At 35.7% G+C, this 21,046-nt stretch overlaps 2 protein-coding genes across 2 annotated transcripts in view; both read left to right on the forward strand.

Annotated features, from left to right (window-relative positions):
• The window catches only part of LOC143909988 (uncharacterized), a 171,639-nt gene that overhangs the window by 106,666 nt on the left and 43,927 nt on the right, over nt 1-21,046 (forward strand). The gene's annotated exons all lie outside the window — the stretch shown is intronic.
• Nucleotides 1-21,046, forward strand: part of LOC143909990 (uncharacterized) — a 152,036-nt gene that overhangs the window by 80,512 nt on the left and 50,478 nt on the right. Inside the window, exon 2 of the mRNA XM_077428316.1 lies at nt 19,350-19,425. The gene's annotated coding sequence lies outside the window, so the exon portion shown is untranslated. The remainder of the gene's footprint in view (nt 1-19,349; nt 19,426-21,046) is intronic.

Here is a 21,046-nt window from a genome sequence, read left to right on the forward strand (position 1 = left end):
TATCAATGCACAATCCACTAAATAGATGAATGAGCACTGTAGAGCAATATATGTACATACAGTATGAGGCCGTATAATATGTACAATTATATATTAATATTTTACTTTTTATACTTATAAATTTCTTAACCTACAAAGTATACCAACTTTTTTGTCATTATTTTAATAATATAATCTGCCTGCACCTTAAAACTTAATTTACAATCCAAATAAATGCCTAAATACTTAATATTATCCATACTTCTACCACTCCCATCACATCACTCACAACGACCACTCACATCATTCACAACGCTTTTATTATTCATCCACAGCATCTTAGTCTTATTTAAGTTCACTTTCAGTTTATTCTCGCATAACCAATCACTTTCATACTGTATTTCCATACATAAAATATCACTCATGACTTGCACATCATCACCTACAATATAAACTAACGTATCATCCGCAAACATATGAACTTTACATACATCAAATACTTTTACTAAATCATTAATATATATAATAAACAACAGAGGTCCTAATTTAAAACCCTGTGGTACTCCATATGGAATAATCAAATTTTTAGAAACTCTTCCGTTGATTTTTACATTCTGTCTTCTATTATTCAGGTAAATTCAAACCAACTAATCCTAACTTACTTAATTTCTCTAATAATCTTCTCCTATCTATGGTTTCAAACGCTTTTTTCACCACCTTATTAGAATCATCTATTGCTCCCATCAAACTAGAAATTACCAATCGAATGGCCTTTTCAGTTGAATGTCGCTTTCTAAAACCTGATTGTTCCTCAGTCAAACAATCATTGAATGAATGAATGCGATTTTTAAATCAAAAAATGGCTTATCAGTGTGTTTTGCCAGTGTTAAAGTGTGGATGTGAAACTTGGACATTGATCGCCAAGTTGCTACACATATTCCAGTGCAATCAAAGAAGTATAGAACACTGTATGCTCGGCATAACGACGAAAGACAGGAAACGAAGCACGTGGGTGAGAAGTATGACAAGGGTAAAAATAAGACCGCAGTGAAGATGGGTAGACGAAATTAAGAAAATGTGCGGGGTGAGATGGATGATAGTTGCGCAAAACAGACACGAGTGGAAGCGTGTTGGAGAGGTCTTCATCCAGCAGTGGACTTTGAATGGCTGTAGATGATGATATAATGTGTTATATAATACGTATATATGTATACATATATTTATATGAAATATAGGAAACGATGCACCGCAAAGCTGAGATTTCAACTGTGGAACCGCTACAATTTCGAAGTAAATATTTGCTCTCGACCGTTTCGCCGACCTTTGGAATTTAATCTCGCATCGACCGAACCAACTTCTGGCAAGATTGTGCAATTTTTTAATTCATAACATCTGCCCGCATTCGTGTACGTTTATACATTCCTCAAAATATTCTGTATTCTGATGCGTATATTATATTTGTGTAGTATTTACATATGTTATATTTGTGTAGTATGTACATATGCCACAAGATTGGGGTCTTATTGCTCGCATCATGCTCCATACGTTGATTTGATGCTATTTTTACTTTATCAATATACCCACATATGTATGTAGCTATGTACGAAGTATCGATAAATAAAGTTTTGGGATTGTGAGAAATTCTATCTTGAGATTTTGACTAATTTTTACGCCATATCGATCAATAATCATTACAGTGTCGTCTTTTGTGCTAGGTCCTTACTATCTATGTATGTGGTTTGTCGCTCGGAAGACCCTATTGTGCAAAGACAAAGTTGCCAACGGTTAATCACCTTGATAAGTTGTATAACTAGTGGAAGAATCGCTCGAATACATGATCCAAATCCAAATCCTTAAACATAAATATTCTTGCATGCTAGTCAATTGAACTCAATTTATTTCAACAACATATTGACAATCGATTTTTAAAGTATTACAAAAAAAAGTCATTGAGACCATTGAAACGTGTGTATGTATTATATGTATACTACTTAGTATAAGCGAAAATTGTGCAATTATAGTGACTTGTGTAAAATGTAAAATTACATTTCGTTTCAGTTTCGCATTGCATTTTGATCAAGAAATAGAACAATAGGTCGGTAGAATTTGACTTTTTTTGTCAGTTTTGAGTGCGTTTAATATATTGAAATATTTGCATTAATAAAATTTTAATATAAAATGCGTAAGTTGTTGGTATTATTAATTTATTTATGGAATACGTATGTATATATTTTATATTCATGGAAATTAATATTTTTTAGACGATAAAAGTAATTGTCAACGTCATGTTATGAACAGTAAAATTATTAAAGACCTTGCATTGAAGTATATTGTAAGAATATTATATAGTTAAGTAAGAAATAATTAAAAAAAAAAATGAAAATTTATTTTACGTCTTTACATTGCATGAATGCGACAGCATCCTTTGTTCATGTAAGTATCACGCTACATCGAATCGACTATAGTTGGAAATATATATTGTTCCATTTTTAGTTGCCTCTTCTTACCTTGCCTTACGATTACAATTCAATAAAAAATTTGGCTCTTATCCGGTCGTTTTCATACTTTGCCATTTTGCTCGGTTTGGTCATCAATATAAGTGGAAGTGTTATCCGCCATTACAATGGTGAAAAAAAATCCTATTAGACACGTTTGAAAATACTTCCTCGAACTTCTTCCTGGCGTTTTATCCAGCGTTTTTTTTTAGACTCTTCTCACTTTTCGCCATGTCAGATTTCAATTGTTTAAACGCCTATAGCTTTTTCTTTTTTCACTCTATACTTTATAATTAAACCTTTATTTTATTATAATAAGTATACTAGTGTTGTGCCCGATGAAATATCATTGCAGGGGTGTTGGAATATTAAGCTATTGATTTAAAAAAAATGTGTCGGTCCTGTGTTCGATCCGCACGCGGTCGTAATTTTTTCTAATACTTTTTAAATATATTTAATTGTTTAATATGAAAAAAATATATATAAAAACAATATAAAACACCAATAGAAAAATTAATTAATTAAATAAATTTTCAATAGAGGGCGCTGAATGCTCAGAGACAAATTTGCCTAGAGGAAACATTGGTAGCATAAAGGATATATGTATATGTAGAATTTTTATTGTTGATCTGTTGTTATGTTCGTATTATATTCATACTTTTTGCTGGCAGTGTTTTAACTGTGACGTACATATGTCAAATCGAAACGACTATTATAGTATGGCGAGCGTTATTTCACACATACACACAGAATAGCTATATTATATATATATGTATATGATTGCATAATTAAATTCTAATTATATTTTCTTTTCTTTTCAGGTAAGCCGAATTTTTTCTCAAACCCGTACACAAGTCGTCGTAAGTATTTCCCTTATTTTATTTTTTTTATATACAATTTCGCCATAGTAACTTTACAGTTTAGTTCCAAGTCGTCACTATGGCTTATATTTTTATACTTAAATCTTTAATGAAAAAAATATGAGAGCTATTAAGTAGGATAGTGCAGTGTCGGCTCTTACTCTGGAGCAATTTAGCGGTCGCCCGGGGCGCCTATCGAGCAGGGGCGTCGTCGCCGAGATTCTGCGGCACTTTAAGGGTTAACATGACGGAGTCAGCTCACGATCCACGACATCCCCTCCCTACACCCCATCATCGACCCTCCCGGTCGCGGCTTACTGAAAATCCCGGTGCGTTTTGTGTCCGACCCTCTCTCGTCTCTTTTTTTCTGCTGTACGTTTTTATTTATTTATTTACTTTCACGCAAATGATTATAAATTATATTTTATTCCGAGTCCGGCACATCGGATCACGGGGCGATCAAAAATGTATTCGCGCACATGAATAATTCAACTTTTATAAACGATCCGGCCATTACGGGCGCGCGCCCGCATACGCGCTTTTAATTTCCGCGCGAGAAAATTAACTTTTTTTCCTCGCCTCGTTTGTATAAATTTGTATATATTTTTATTGGCGCTTACCCTCCCCCCTCCCCCTCCCCTTCCACCACACACCCTCACCTTCGGTGCACAGGATGTCTGAAGATTGTAGTACTTGATTGATGAGATTATTCTGATGAGGTAACGTAGGGGGTTATTTAAAATGGTTCGAAAGATCGCGCCTTAACGTGAAGTATGAAATAACTTCTATACTACTTTTAAATGGGCTAGTCTTGTATATTTGTCAATTTAAACTCGTATACTAGACCGTCGATTTTGCGGAAAACTTCATCCCCCTTCTATTTCTAACCCGAAAATTCAAACAAAATCAGTCTCGCCTTTGGGAAATTATCAATGCTTAGCCTAGCATAGTGTGTGAGGCCAGTGAGATTAAATTTATAATTTAAAACAAATTAAATATGATGCGGGTGCGGATGTTTAAATACAGATCCTTTTTTTTAATTTTGAAGACGATATACAAGGGCTCTTATTAAGTCGTATACATACATATGTATGTAGCCAGCAGCATAGTTCGTGTTTCCGCTACTAATGCTAACCACCGAGAGGTTCCCAGGTTCGATCCCGTGGGTTGACCTCGATGGAAATGGGTTTATTCCGAGTATAATATGTAGTGCTGCTGGTCAGACTTGGGTATTTGTGACTATTTGTCTATCAGTGTTTGCCAATTTATCTGATTTCTTTGTTGAAACGGTTCCTCCATCAAATTGGCAAAAACTTTCCTACCCACTAAGTCATAGCCATATTGCAATACCGGTATACCGGTTAATCGGTAAATCATCAAATTTAAAAATTTACCGGTAATTACCGAAAATATTTTATCGCAAATTAAGTACATATATTCAACAGTGGTCTCACCCCAATTTTGGAACAACGGGTTTCAACGGGAACAAAAATATGATTTTTTTCGTATTCCGGTAAATACCGGTATTCCGATAGTAGAAAAAATCATTTACCGTTTACCGGTTTATAAAATTTGACTCTAAATTGCAATCCCTAGTCGCCACTATTTGAATATGATTTCAAAATTTATGATCTATAAATTTAAATACCATAGATGTCGCTCTGGGAAGACCCGTAATGACATGGGGGAATATAAATTTATTTTAAATAAAATAAAAATGTATGTATATTTTACAACTGCTTTATTTAACGTTCTTAGATTTAATTCATCTTTCATTTGAACTGCTGTATGCTAACTATTATACTATGCATATATGTACATATATATTTAGAGGATAATGGATAAGGTCAGCCTTACCTCTAAATTCAACCATCTTGACTTTAGTATCCGCTATTCTGCCAGAGCAACCATTTATTTCATGCTTCATACAAAAATAAGTAGTTTCTTGAACCGCGAAAGCCTGAACTTTGTCATTGTTATGTATCAGTTGTGTTCGAAATTTAGATTTCCTAGTATAATAGTGCTAATTATTGTACTTCAAACAACTTATGTATGGTGAATCGGTAAAATATTTCAACCGTATGGGGAATCGAACGTTATTAGTAATTTTGTACTTGAAATTCACTTGAGATGAAACTTTTGAATCTTCCGAGTAATGAAACGATGCGATTCGAATTTCAACGAGCTGTACAACTCATCGAGACGATTTGTCTCTCGATACAATAGATCGATAGCAAAACTAGTAGGCAGTAAGTAGCAGTTCTGAAGGCAGAACATAATATAATATGTATGTATTTTAATGCGAATGCTCCCCCGGACATTTCGGACATTTTGAATTGTATATTCCTTGCTGTGGCGTTTGTTTGTCGTGTAAGTTTTCATCCCGATGCCATGTAGAGAGATAGTTACCCTCAGGTGATTATTGGATAAATAAAGTTACGCAACTGTTGATTACGCCGACTTCACTATTAGTTTTGTCCCTTTATTTAACAGACAATGTGGACACGACGACGGCTACTAAAATAAACACACCACTGTTGTTTTACCATTTCGCAAAAATAAACAAAAACTACACTTTTTAATTCTAGCCAATTACATACCCCGAATGCGTCTTTTAGTACTGTTTCTTTCGCGCTGTACAGATCGTTAATGAGCCGAGGTTTTTTATTTTTCAGTTTTATCTAAAACTGGAAGCGGCACTTACACGATGCAATTAACGCTTTTGAAACTTTGTAAAATACAAGTCAAATTCTAGCAACCGCTATACGCACCACAATGTTGTATTTCTTGACCAAAATTCAATGCGAAGCTGAAACGAAATGTAATTGGTCATTGCGGGTCGATGGGGGGTGAATGCGATAGCACAGGGTTTCACAAACTTTTTCTGCAATATAAAACTTCGCAAACCCAGAAATTTTAACGGCTTATTTTTTAGGTTGGGTAATTCCTACTAGTAAAAATTAAAAAAAAGATGTTATTAAAACACAATATTTATTTAGTAATTATTTTTAAATAGAAAGCTGTAATATAATATAAACATAAAACTATGAATAAATAAAGCACTTGATGATTTTGAGTCCTTGAATTGCATATCTTTTTGATATTAGGCACAATATTGGTAAGTTGCATCCTAATATCGTTGCAGAATTTTATTTTTTTATCGAAAGATGCAAATTTTTTTTCTCTTGTATTAAAATTGTAATACTTTTAATGGTCCTCCGCCTGTACCTAGATACTTGACGTCATAAACATCAGTTGATGTTGATCATCACTCGCCTTTCAATATGAAGTAGACGATCTTTAAATGTGTTATAGTGTATAAAACCTTTCGCGGAACACCTATTCAGGTTCAGCGGACCCACTGGTGTTCCGCGGAACATAGTTTGGGAAACCCAGCGATAGCTTGTACATTTTATGTAAATCTCTAGATCGGTTCGACTATGGAGGATTTATAGTCCTTCATCGTTTTAAAATACATATGTAATTCATTGTTGGGGCGTGAGGCATTGTTGCAGAAAATCGTGTAATATGAGGGATGCGGCGCGTGTTATATCATAAGCCAGCAGTATGGCTTAATGGTAGCGTGTATGTTTAACACCAAATCGATCGTTTATTATCAGATTTTGCCAATTTTATCTCATCATTGTTTAAACGGTTCCTCAAAATTGGCGAAAAATCATCTTTCCTGTTGTCACAAATCTTCTGTATTTATTGTGTGTATAATTTGTAAACAATATTTACAAAATATAAATCCATAGATTAATTAATCAATTGTTATATCGTGTTCTTCAGCTTCTGGAAATACAGTGATTTATGTAATAATAAAATGCTGCATTGTTTGCAATTAATTTTCCAGGAAGGTGCATTGGCGTCTTCCTGTCAAACCTTCCTGGGATGTATCTATGTAAAAATAAAATAAAAAATAAGGTTCGTAGACTAAAAACAGTATGCCGTCTCTAGAGACCCACTCTCACTACGCTAGTATTTTATATACATACGTAGTAAATTAAGTAAATTGTTTTACGGAAGCATAATATTTTTTGGCGCAACATTTTGAAAAGTATGCATAGATAGTAAGTATGTCCATTAAAAATGCAAAACGGTATAAATTTATCGATCATCCACGAGCGAGAGCGTATCGGCCGCATTAGCCGAGTAGATGTGGGAATACTCTGTTAAACTCGTACGTACATATGTAAGAGAACATGTATGTATGTAAAAGAGAACACAACTTCTTAGGAAAAGAGGCGAGTATGAAAAAAATAGCGAGGGAATTCCCCGGGCACGCGTACTTAACCGGGTGAGTTGCAATTTGCTTACTCCACACACACCCACCCACACACAATCCACCTCCACTTTGTTTATTTGCAAAACGTGATGATGGGCTACTGGGGGCCGATTAGGACGGTTTCCTCTTGTCCACCCTGTGACCCCCCGCTTTTCGAGGACAACACTCCCTTATATACCCATTATGCGCATTGATTGCAATGCGAGAGGTTTTTTACTTCTTTTTTTTCTATTTCACCTGGACCACTTTTATTTTTTATTTTTTTGGAAAAAGAGAAAAGCATCCCGCAATTATTTTCTAACACGCTTTTGGACCTTTATCCCTAATCCCATTGACAAACTGTCGAAGTGTAAGTGTGCAAGAATGAAGACGGAAGGTGTAAAGGAGTCGGGAGAGTACGTGATGGGAAACGTAATTCGTCTCTCTCTCCGCACGAATGGGGGTGGGTGGAGGGAAATTCCACAACTTATGGGCTACGAAGGACCTCTTCAAGGTGTGAATTTTAAAAATTTCTACATACTCACTCCTACTACTTCTACATACATGTCTCTTTTCGTTTTCGTTTTCATTTTCTTCTTCCTATCGCAAAAAACCTTTTAAATTCGTGACGTTATGTTGTAGACCCACTCCACTAGAGCGAGAACTTTGCTCTCAACTTTGCCGCTTATTTTTCACCCATGGACTTGAGAAACTATTATAATTTTTTTACTTTATCTATTTACTAGGTGTCAGTGGATGAAGTATTGTATTCGTGAGAAATTTTCACATTTTATGTACTCGGTATCGAGTTTTTAGAAAATTTCCTTGCCTTAGCGCTCAAACATGCATTGGGAACTCTCTCACAACCGCTATGTGTGAATTTTGTTTTTGATGCTACTTCTTTTCCTCAAATCTAATATATAATTTCGAGAGAGACTTTGTATATACATATGTATGTATGCATATATGTAACATTGGTTGGTTGGTTGGAAACACCACATTCGATTTTTTTTTTCAATTCATAGGCGCCGATTCGATTTTTCCGATTTTTTTTTATTTGAAGGTGCCTTCTCGCCGGGGGCGAAGGCCCCGGAGGGTGCCGGGGGGGGGGGCGGATTCTGGTATACATATAATTTCTAAAGAGACTTAGTAAATATGTTTGTTTGTTCGTGACAGTCAATTTAATAAAAAAAAAGCAAATGAATATTCAAATAAATTTATTTAAAATAAAATGTTTACTATTAGATTCGTCATGTTTAAGCGGTTTATATTATAAATACCGAGCGAAGCCGGGTAAAACCACTAGTACAAAATAAAAATTGTTTGTCTGCTATGCAAATATATCATTTTAAATTATTTAGAACGACATAATTTGGTATACTGCTTTGGGATATTCTAATTCAGACCGTATGTGTGTAGATCAGTGGTGGCCATGCGAGCTTTTGTTTTTTGGGCGTAGTTTATATATTTGGGCATAAACACACACACACACATACACACATATTTTATAAACCATGACAATGTGATCAGTAATCGATCCTGAGTTTAAATGAGTCAAATTCTGATTATTAAACTTCACCTAGTGTTACTACGTACATGTCGTACATCAGTGGTGATCACGGGAGCTATTTTTGGGATTTAACTTTTTTTCTACTTATAAAAGACCTAAACCAGTCAAGAAATTGATATTTTTCTCGCATCTCTTGAAAGGAAATAATTTGAATACTTGGTTTGGTATATTAGTACCTGCTATGCCCGTTCATTGAGACTATTTTGTATTAAACTACTGCTAACTAAATACTTTTTTGTCCAAGTAAGACTTTTTTTTAACTGCCAGCAGGGATGTTCATATTTATTTAAAAATAATACCCTGAAAGTGGCCGAATAGTTTAAAACAGGAAATCATGTTTATTGCGGATCGATATCGTTATATTTGTGCAAACCTAAATACAAAAGTAGATATAAACCTCCCGACAAAGATAAAAAGGAAACGACGGATCTTATCTAAAATATTTAAAACGAAAATATCTATATTCTTATTAATAAATAGCACTTTTTTATTTATTTTATTGAAATACATATTATATTTTATGTATGGCAACTGTATCTATAGAAAAAAATAGGCAAATTAGATAATACTGGAAAAATGAACTACGTCCGAAAAACGGTCAAACATAGCAAAGTGCATTGCAAACATCGTATACAATACGATCAACAAACATTTATACAACAATACGATTTTTTATACAACAATCATCCACAGAGACATCTATGGAGAGAAACCCGGCGAACCTTGAGATATAAAAAGCCCGGACACAGAAGGTGCCGCGTAGTGTTCAAATACCTTTTTTACAAAGGATTTACAACAATGGAACAATGAGCGGCCCCTTGGCTATCCTACCTCTAGCATATAACATAATAACTCAAAATTTTGCGAGAGAAATGGGGAGGGAAAGCCGATTTTACAGGAATCGTTTCAATGAAAAATTGAAACGGTCACAAACCAAGGTCTAGCCAGTAGCAACCAGTGTGAGTCGAACTCATAACCACACTGACCATAGCAAGATATGCTAACCATTAGTCCATGCTGGTTAAATATGCATGCTTAACCATTATAATCGCCTTTCTAATTAAATCCCTTATAGTTTTATTGTACACGCTCTACAAACCGTAAAAACGAATGATTGAATTTATATCGTTGAAATATTATTGGGGTATAAAGTGGAGTTAAACTAAAGCGAATTGCGTAAGTTTGATTGAGACATTCAAACGAAGAAAAAAGACCGAGGCAGTAAATAGTAGAAAGGGCTTGTTTTAATAGTCCAAGGGGGAAAGGGGGGAGGGAGATGTGCAATGATTCATATATGTATGTATAGATCTCTCGATGCAGTTGGGTCTGGGAGGCAATGCAGTGGCGCACAGTGAGTAATCCCATTATAAAGCATCTTGTCTCGGAATGAAAACTAAGAGAAAGTGCCCGAGGGACGCTCCGCTGTGCGATTAATAAGGGTCTCCACCCTCGCCCACATTCTTTCATTACTTACAAAGGGCGAGCCTTATTGCGTCTCCGCTAAATGCATGTTTACCACCACACAGACCCATACTTTACTTTTTTTTTAACCTCTATCACATGCTAATTCATTTCAATTTATACCTTCTTGTACACCCATTCTACATAAGCTAAGAATGCATAGTACATATACATTTATACCTCACCCCGATTTTTTCACATTCGGTCGTGATAACGCGGTAACGGTGTGTTTCCGAAGTCTGAAGTCTTTCAAAGATTTTTAACTGCAACAGTTGATGTATGTAGATATACATATGTATGCAGGGCCGACGAGAGGGGGGGGAGAGGGTATGCAAATAACCCGGGCCCGGCTTTCGAAGGGGGCCCTGGGCCCCCGCAAATATGTACATTTTTAGCAAAAGTATAAAAGCATTATTTGGCCTTTTTTGGACACTAAGCAAAATGGTATAATTGTTTTCGAGTAACGAATTTTACCTACTTATGGCATAATAAAATTCAGGGAAAGATCTGTTCTGGTGTTCAGAATGGTCAGTTCCCTCGTCACAATATCCAAAACAAATTAGTAAAATAACCCTTGGCCGATTCAAGCAGGTGACAAGTGGCCAGTTAAAAATACGAGATTAGTGCATTTTTACATCGATAATAAAGATAAAATCTTTCACATTTACCTATTTGAAAATTTTCTATGAAACTTTTATCTTAAAATTGCAAATATGATGCACGTGCTATTCCTAGAAGAATTCAACAGAAATATACTACTAAATGATTGATTTTAATCGTTAAAAGTATCCGTTTGTCTTTCGACTTTAGGAAAATACGTTATTCAAACATGTTAAAATTTTGCGTTATACGTAATTGCGAACGGTAGACTGGATTTAGAATATTTCAAATCAATGTTAGTTTTTAAATTAATAATATTGTCGTACGAATTTATTTTTATTATTTACCTGTTTTCTATGTTGATTATTTTAACCCATAATGAACATGTATCAATCTGATGTATGTATATGTATATAGTGTCAAGGGGGGGGGGGGGGCAGATTATCAAATTTGCACCGGGGCCTGGATTTTCTCTACGGCCCTGTATGTATGATTAAATTATGTTATAATGGAGTAAGGAGGGGGTAGAATTAGTGCGTCAGGTTTTTGGAAGTACATATGTATGCAGTCGATATTTCTAGAAGCATATCTAGAATTAATCAAAGATAGGGTCTTAATGAGGTATCATACATAAGTCCTGCTCCAACTTCTGACAGATTGAATTCATCTGTTTCTGTTTCCCAGCTCTTTCTGTTTCGTCCTACTGTATCTTGAAAGAACCAGTTCCTAATTGAAATCCAAACTTTAACAGGTTTAACCATTGATGTATAATACACTAGGTCCGCCCTCACGTCTTATACTGGTCTCCCTTTTGACGCATGCAAAATACATGGCGCATGCACAGTTTCTCTTAGTAGGTAGGTAGGTACCGCTGCGTCGTAGGGAAAAAACCCAACTTCCCCGCTAGTTAAACCCCCCGCACCCCTCAGTTAGTGAAGACAAGATCTCCGACACGTCAGGGCCCATCTATGTGTATTATACATCAATGGGCTTAACTTTTGTTTCTTCCAGCCTCTACATAATATTTTTTCTACAACCTTTCTTCCGGCATTTTGAGAACCGTCGTTTTTTAATCTATGGATCTAACTCAAACATGTAGCGCCATCTCCTTCGCAATACTTCCTCATCTCAACACACGAATAACGACTGATCGAAACGTCAGAGGCCAAGTGCACGTTGTCGAAATTTAAGTTTAGGATAGAGACACTAGTGACTAGGATATTATAGTGTTTCTAATTGAAGTGTCATGAAATAATAAAGAGACGTATGAAATGCATTTGGACGAATGAATGCGATTTTTAAATCAAAAATGCTACTTTGCCTGAAGAAAAAGATCTTCGATTAATGTGTTTTACCAGTGATGACGTATGGGCGTGAAACTTGGACATTGAACACCAAGTTGCTACACAAATTCCAATCCACTCAAAGAAGTATGGAACGTTGTATGATTGGCATAACGAAGAACGACAGGACACGGAATACGTGGGTGAGAAGTATGACGAGGGTAGTCGATAGAGTGAAGAGATTTAAATGGTAATGGGCGGGCGTGGTGGCCAGAAAAATGGACAAAAAAAGTGCTAGAATGGTACCCGAAAGAATGCAAAAGGGTTAAAGGAAGACTGAAGGGAATATGGGTAGGTGAAATTAGTAAAACGTGTGAGGTGAGATGGATGAGAGTTTCACAAAACAGAGACGAGTGGAAGCGTGTTGGAGAGGCCTTCATCCAGCAGTGGATGGTGAATGGTTGTAGATGATGATGATGATGATGATTAGAGGTAGGACCGGAAGCGTGCCGTTCTTTGTTTATTGTTTGCCGGGCATTGCTCATTTTTTAGTTTGCTCTATTTCCTGGAAAGTAGACTCAAAAAGCACGCTTCCGGTCCTACCTCTAATGATGATTTTTTATTCCTAAAAATATGACACGTACGTTTTTTTCAATTAATACTCCAGACCGGTTCGTTGGTGCGATTGAACGCTTGTGCGGTTTCAAACGTGGCCAATACTCACACTTTGAGATTTCGCAATCTTCAGAAGATATTCACTTTGAGTGGGAATAGTGCGAAATTCGGTCGTGTGCGATTTCGGCGCCGTTTATCCGATACGCTGATCTAAAAATGGCGTCGTTGCCATTTTAAAATGTATGCAATTTGAGGAGTGCTTGCGGTGATTTCTTGCGTTGCTGCGAACAAAGGACGATTTCGGTTCCGTCGAGAGATGGCACAGACCTGATACCCCGACAGTCGGGTTTTACGGGTTGTCCTAAAGGACCCCTATCCATATCGGAATTGGCGTTTCCCTCCCCCTCCCCCTCGCCCAAATCCTCCTCTTCCTTCCCACAAGAGTTTTTTTGTGTCGTGTCCTAACCTCGGCTGTTTTCATTAAATTAAACTTTGTTATCGCGACCGAATTGTGAAAGTTGGTTGACGCGGCCCTAATTAGCCCCGAGGCTCTTTTTTGCTCGGCTCCTGTCCAAAAATGTCCGATTCAAAAACAATATTTGTCTTTCCACGGAGACATCTCCGGCGACAATCGAGACCTCTACTGAGACGAAAACAAGAAAAAAAAACATTAATAAAATAATCACGCCTCCTCGTCATAAATTAAATAAAAAGTTTCATCTCCGTCGAGTCTCATTTTCTCGTTAATAACTTTGCGCTGTGTTTAATCGTCGTAAACAAAATGTCTCCGTCGTTTAAGTCGTTGCGATTTAACATGTTTTAAAAATCGACAAGACACGTGTTTTAGCGCCTAACCTATTTTGCCTAACGTTGATGACTATTCCAACTGACCTAAAAAAAAAACTACTGAGCATCGTGTGTGAAAATACATAGATGTTAGATTGGCGATTATATTATTTTAGGAGGCAATAGAACCGAAGTTTTTCGAGCTCATTATGTTAGTCGGCGGAATTATTTATAGTGGATTGTATTTTTTTTAGTAAAATTGCTTTTTCATTAACTAGATGTAGCCCCAACTTAATCAATTCATTTGATAGAATGAACTTAACCAACGACAAGTACATATGTAGATAGGTTTTGTGTGAATGTTAACTTATCAATGTCAATTTCAGACAAGTCATAACGCTCACATACATATATGTACCTGTAGTCTACTTGCTTGAGTTGCGCCCCCCACCATTGATTTAGTTGTATATGTGTATAGAACAAATTTTGACAGCTTGATTTTTACCTTCAAACAGAACTTACAATCTAAAATATGTATATACGAATTTTTCGTTTGTAGCCAAATAAAATCGTATATATAAATATATTTTGATTATTTACATTGTATTTTTTTTCCATTACATTTTCTATATAATAGTCCAACCCCTATACTTGACCGTCTGGGTTTATGAAAGTTTGCTGATGCAAGCGAAATCGCAAAAGTCCTAGTAACAGCCTTCTCTTTTCGCATCTATCATTTTTTGATAAATCAGCGCTTTGTATATTATAAAACTGCCGTCTAAGATTTACGTATAAATATAAACGGTGCACAGTGGTCCACCATGCTGAAAATATTTTTTAAAAATAGCGAATGTGTATGCAGTCACCCACATTCAATATGTTTTATACTAAACTAGTGGTTTTACCCGGCTTCACTCGGTATTTGTAATATAAACCGCTGAAATAAGTCTAATCTAATAGTAAACATTTTATTAAATTTAATTGAATATTCATTTGTTTTTTTATTAAATTTAACGTCACGGAATCTACGACCCAAACAAACATATATACAAAGTCTCTTTCGAAATTATATATTATATGAGTGTTTTGCCTGTCTCATTTAGGTAAATTTAATAAAAAATGCCACTGCATGAAGCAATGCCAGTGATGCCGTATGGATGTGAAACCTGGACATTGAACGCCAAGATGCTACACAAAGTCCAATGCACTCATAGAATTATGGAACGCTGTATGCTCGGCATAACGAGGAAAAACAGCAAGCAAAATACGTGGGTGAGAAGTATGGCAAGAGTAGTGGACATAGTGGATAGAGTAATGATATTGAAATCGCAATGCATTCGCCACTTGGCTGGAATAATGGACAAAAGTAGTGCTAAAGTGGTACATGAGAGAGTGAAAAGGGGTAAAAGGAAGATGGGTAAATTAAATTAGAAAAATGTGTGGGATGAGATGGATGAAAGTTGCGCAAAACAGAGACGAGTGGAAACGTGTTGGAAAGGCCTTCATCCAGCAGTGGATGGTGAGTGGCTATAATAATTAGAGACCGGAGCCACTTTGCGCCGTTCATTGTTCGCCGTGCATTGTTAATTTTTATGGTGAACCTTTTTTTTTGCTCTCTAGCTTTGTAGTACAAAGCTAGAGAGCAAATAAACAATGAACGACGCAAAGTGGCTCCGTTCTCTAGTAATAATGATAATATAGTTACAAAAGGAAAAGGGGAGAGGAGGGCACCAACGTGATATTTGTTTGGTTAAAAGTCGACTCTCGAAACAACACATTCTCCCTCACCTGCTTGAGTTTTTCTCCCGAAGAGACAATACGCTTAGCACATTCTGATATGCTAAGCAGAAATTTTCAAAAAACCGCAAAGCTGCGAGATGGGCGCTTACGTTACGTCAAATTACGCGAATTCACTCAACCGACAGTGTAGAAGTTTACACTCGAAAAAGTAGAGACGATCGATCGCAGGCTTTGGTCGAGATTAAGGCTCGGTCGAGGCAAAGGCGTAATTTGAGTGTGAAACGTGGGTATTTGAAAGCGGCCTCGACTGCTTAGTCATTAAATTCGAGTTAGCGACGAAAGTCAAACGAGTCTCATCAAAAATGTATACGCGTTTCCTTTTTACATTTCGTTCGGCTGCCATTATCCGAGCGCGTGAATCTTCCTTTGCATGGCACACAGTTGTGTAGACACCCCCCAGCCCACTCTTTTCTGCTCTCGGCTCTGGGTCTGTAGTCGTATGGGCTCGCGTGCCGCTCCTGATGCCTGATGTCTGATGTCTGATGTCTGATGCCTGTGTGTGTGTGTGTGTGTATGCCCGGGAGGAGGGCAACAATTCAGAGGGCCAAACGAATATTTACCGGCCCTCCCGACACTTGAACTTACGCCGGGAACCTTTAAAAATGGGTCCCCGGAGACCCGAGAGAGGGACCCCTCGGGCGTTGCATGCCAACCGACCATTTTGCGCCACACGCGCATCAAAAACCACCTCGATTACGGCTCACGATGGGCTTTTTGCTTTTGCCCAACACCGAACACCTTTCTGAAAATTTGACTTTCATAATTTCTTAGTCTGAACTTCAAAAAACCTACGAATTACCTTAAACACCAAGTACTAAAGTCGCTGCGCTCTGTTTACTAACGGTACAAATGGTCTATCCCATATCCAAATCAGACAAAGTCTTGTGTCGACGTGTGCGCCTTGTGTCCTAATTGTGTAGATAAATCTTTCAGTCTATTATTTAATAATAGTTTGTTTCTTCTAAAGGCAATACATTTTTGTTTAATAATATTTCGTTCCTATCACCATCACCCGATTGATTGTATTGTTAAAAAAGTTACATATATCAGTCGGCAAACAAGTCGTTCGTCCGTCCGAGAAATAGGATTTGCAATTTACCGTCATATTTCATAAACCGGTCAACGTTAAATGATTTTTCCTACTACCGATATACAGATATTTACCGGTAAATGAAAAAAAATCGTGAATTATGTATGAAACTGTACTTTTCCTACTGTGGTTACTTTTCCTAAAACGTTCAGCTAGATTGAATCAATAATAATACACAAATATCATGTAAATAATCTAATATATAATTTCGAAAGAGACTTTGTATGTATGTATGTATGTGGTAATCAAAAAGCAAATCAAAGTTCGATATGGTTGAATTTGAATTATTTTTTTTTCGATTCAAATAAATTTAATAAAAAAACAAATGAATATTTACTATTAGATTCGCCATGTTTAAGCTGTTTATAAAAAAAAATACTGAGCGAAGCCTGGTAAAACCACTAGTGTTATATAAATGCATTAAAGTAAATTCATAATAAGAAACATTTTTTTTCGTTATTTTATTTTAAACCAATCATATTTATTTGCTTAAAGTTTGGACCATTTGAAAGTTTGGATTATAATTGAAACAACCAACTGACATAATCGAAACAACCGCATTTATTACGATTGTTCTATGTTGCCAGTGAATGTTTTTAACCAATCGTATTTATTTATTTAAAGTTTGGACCATTTGAAAGTTTCAATCAAAATTAAAACAACCGTCTAATCGCATTTATTACGATTTGGTTAGTCTGTGTTGCCAGTGGATTTATCAATTTGAAATTGCCACATTTAATAGTGAAAATAAACAAATTCGAGACAACCTTATCCACAATACGCCATTTGCATCAATTTTTAATGTAATATTATACAATAATATGCAATATATTCTTAATTCGCGATTAAATAGTTTACGGTAAATGGTTCGGTGATTATTGGTCACAAAGCGCTCGCTCAAAAGTCACTAAAATCTCTGCATATAACGGAACATCTGGTAGCCGAAAAGTCCATCATACTAACGAAAACTCGAGTGCCAAATACTCCGTATTCGCGATTTTCATGGCAAAAATTGTCTTGGGCGATCGCAATGTGACTAATAACACTGTTCGACACGAAAAATGGTTCATAGACGAGATATGACTTTTCTTATAGATCTATTCCCAGTAAACACGAATCTGCTAATAAAAAAATGTTGATTGGCTCGAGATTCGGAGATATATATGTTTTTTAAATCGCGCGATTTTTCTATATCTTGGTATTGTTCGGTCGATGTCTCAAAATCTGTCCATTTCCTGTTCAAAATGAACATTGAAATCTATAGTCGGGTATTTTATCTTTCATTTGTAGTACTTTTCAGCTTTCAAATCTCTTGTAAGTAGTTGTCCAGTTCAAATCAAAAGTCAAAAGTACGTATTTTTACTTGGAATTTTTTCCCACTGTTAATACTATTTTATATTGAGTATTTTCTATTGAAACATGTTTATTGAGATAGAGTTCTGGCCACACTATTTTTTGTTTTCGTTTAAAAGGCTTAATTGGAAGTGTGCTGAATTTTAAATCGGCAAAATTGCGAGCTAAAAACCCGTACTAGTATATTGAGTAATCCAATTACTACGGTAAATTTTAAAACTTACCGATGTTGAAATTTTGACGTTTATTGTATGTATACCAGTATTGCAATCCCTACTGATAATCATTACAACAGCAAATCTACAGACAAATATCTCCACCAGTGGTCTACTTTAGATAAAGTCTGTTATCACATAAAGTAGAGAAGGCCTAACTAAACCTAAAAACTGTGGCTTCATTTAATGTTATCAAAATACTAAGCTCTCTGTTTATGATTTAATTGACAAATATACAAAAAATGTCTCATTTCATAGTATTACATGTGGAGATAAGTGGGGTAGGTGAGATGACGATGGAGACAGATGGTCTCTGGTGGTATCGTCGCGTGCTCGCGTTCATCAAGTGAGTGGCTCGCAGTGTTTCCAATCGATCGCTGGCATGTCTAGCCATGGAAATAAAACCTGTTACGCAACATGTAGATGTCTCCTGAATTATTAAGGCAATAATGAGGAGATGCATTAGGGAGCCGAACCACCCCGAGCAAGGGATGGGTCGGAGCGACTTTCCCGTAAAAGGAGCAGGTGCGCTTCAAATTGAGGATTTGCTTCGCAATAATCAACTGCCGCAATGTACAATATCGCCTGCTACAATATAATGCAAAGCCGCAGTAAATCCTCATTTTTAAAATATAAGACTCGGGGTCTCGAATGACGATATTGAGAAACCCCAATGTTGGGTTCGTGGCACCGGCTGCGCACATATACGACTACAATTTCTCGTTTTATTTTTTTTATTTTTTCTCCTTCATCGATGTCTGAACGTAGTGCATTTCTCAAATCGGACGAGAGACGTCAAAGGGTGGCTTTTCTGGTCGATTGTATTTGCCCGCAGTTGAATGAATGCGCAAGGCCGATTTCACCTGAACGACGACGCGAGGACGGATCTAGGCGTTTATATATTGGCAGTAGGCAAAACCTTAATTAAAATTAATATTTCCACATTCTATGTATATTTCCACACTCTATAAATAGAGATCTGTAATCTGTTGATTTTGATTTTTAAATGTTTTTTATTATTACTAAATTATGTTCACAATACATCTTATATGTATTTTGATAGCTACTGATCTACTGATCATTTTCTATTTTAATTTAATTTTGTTAGTAATTATAGTATTATATATGTATTATTCTAATGTTAATGTACAGCATAATAGGAAAAAGAGCTCAAAAATCTATTTTAAATTCTTATAAATGCTCATAATACATCTAATACATAATAAAATTTAAGACATTTTGTTGTAATCACCGAGACTCTTCACAAGTGTGTTAGAATGGTTATTATTGACTCTGTCATATAATCTACTGGTTAGTTTGTTATTAATGTCTGTAACTAACGGAATATTGTTTATGGCATGCAGTTTTTTCAAGTTAGTATCATATATACCCATATGGTGTGTTATAAATTATATTTGGGGATTTATTTTGTATTATTTGGAGCTTGGATTTGATAGTATTTAGGCGTTATTCCATACAAGTGAAGTATTGGCTATATTCCATACCGGTGAAGCATAGGCATAGAACTATGGCGATTAAATATTGGGTATATTGAGGATATATGCCGTATCGCCTTGAACGTCTGCTTGTGAAAATAGCTTAATATGTTGAAAAAAAACCAATCGATTTTTGCAGTATACCTGTATCTGAACCCTATTTCATTTACCTTGGCAGTAGGCAAAACCTTAATTTAAATTAATATTTCCACATTCTATGTATATTTCTACACTGAAATAGAGATCTTGGTGTATTGTATTTTTTGTAAGCACTTATTTTTTTTCCAACCCATAGTTAGCACATTAGTTTCGATTCGATGTATATTAGATGTATCCTGGAGAAGCTAAAATTTTTGGCCCCGGAAAATCAATAGATAAATAGGGTTTTGCGAAAGCATGATATCTTTTTGCAAATTGGGGCTAAAACAAACGTGCTCATGAACTCCCCCCTCTCGAGTTCGACTCATTAAATTACTGGCACATTACTTGGACCTCTTCAATGCCAGTTATGTTGAGTTGGTCGAACACATCCTACATATTATATATTATTGTTCTTATTTGATTTTTATTTATTTTTATGATTTTTGTTATTCTTGATTTATGTTTACTTATATTTGTATTATAACCACAGTGACGCTTTGGCTACCTGTCAAGTCTCTGTGGTATTGATTTTTTAAAAATAAAATACTGAATTGTCTACGAAATGTTCGAATATCGAGTATTTAAATACTAAAAATATTCAAATTTCTACACTTTTCAAATATTCGAATAGCGAATGAAAATATTCGAAATGGAAACTTTTGTCAAGTTATGGTATTGAATGATTGATCGAATGCTTACTCAATTCTAATTTATCGGGGTTAATGTACTGTGTATAGGTAATTATATACTTACATACATATATCCCTGTCGAGATAAGATAGTCAGAGAAGCGTTGATTTACACGCTTTTCAAATATTCGGCGCTCGTTGACGTGTCTGTAATTCAAATAAAAAAGTTTACATAGGTTGAGCAAACTAATGTGTGATATTTTTAAAGTAAACACATGTGTATTTATCGACGGAAGTATCATACTTGAGCTGTCACCTTAATTCGAAGATAATAATTCTCAAATGCACATTCAAGTTTTTAACTCCTATAATGCCGGGGCATAAATTACGCGCCGCTAAACTGCAC

Source organism: Arctopsyche grandis, chromosome 3 (assembly GCF_051622035.1).
Source record: "Arctopsyche grandis isolate Sample6627 chromosome 3, ASM5162203v2, whole genome shotgun sequence".
NCBI lineage: Eukaryota > Metazoa > Arthropoda > Insecta > Trichoptera > Hydropsychidae > Arctopsyche > Arctopsyche grandis.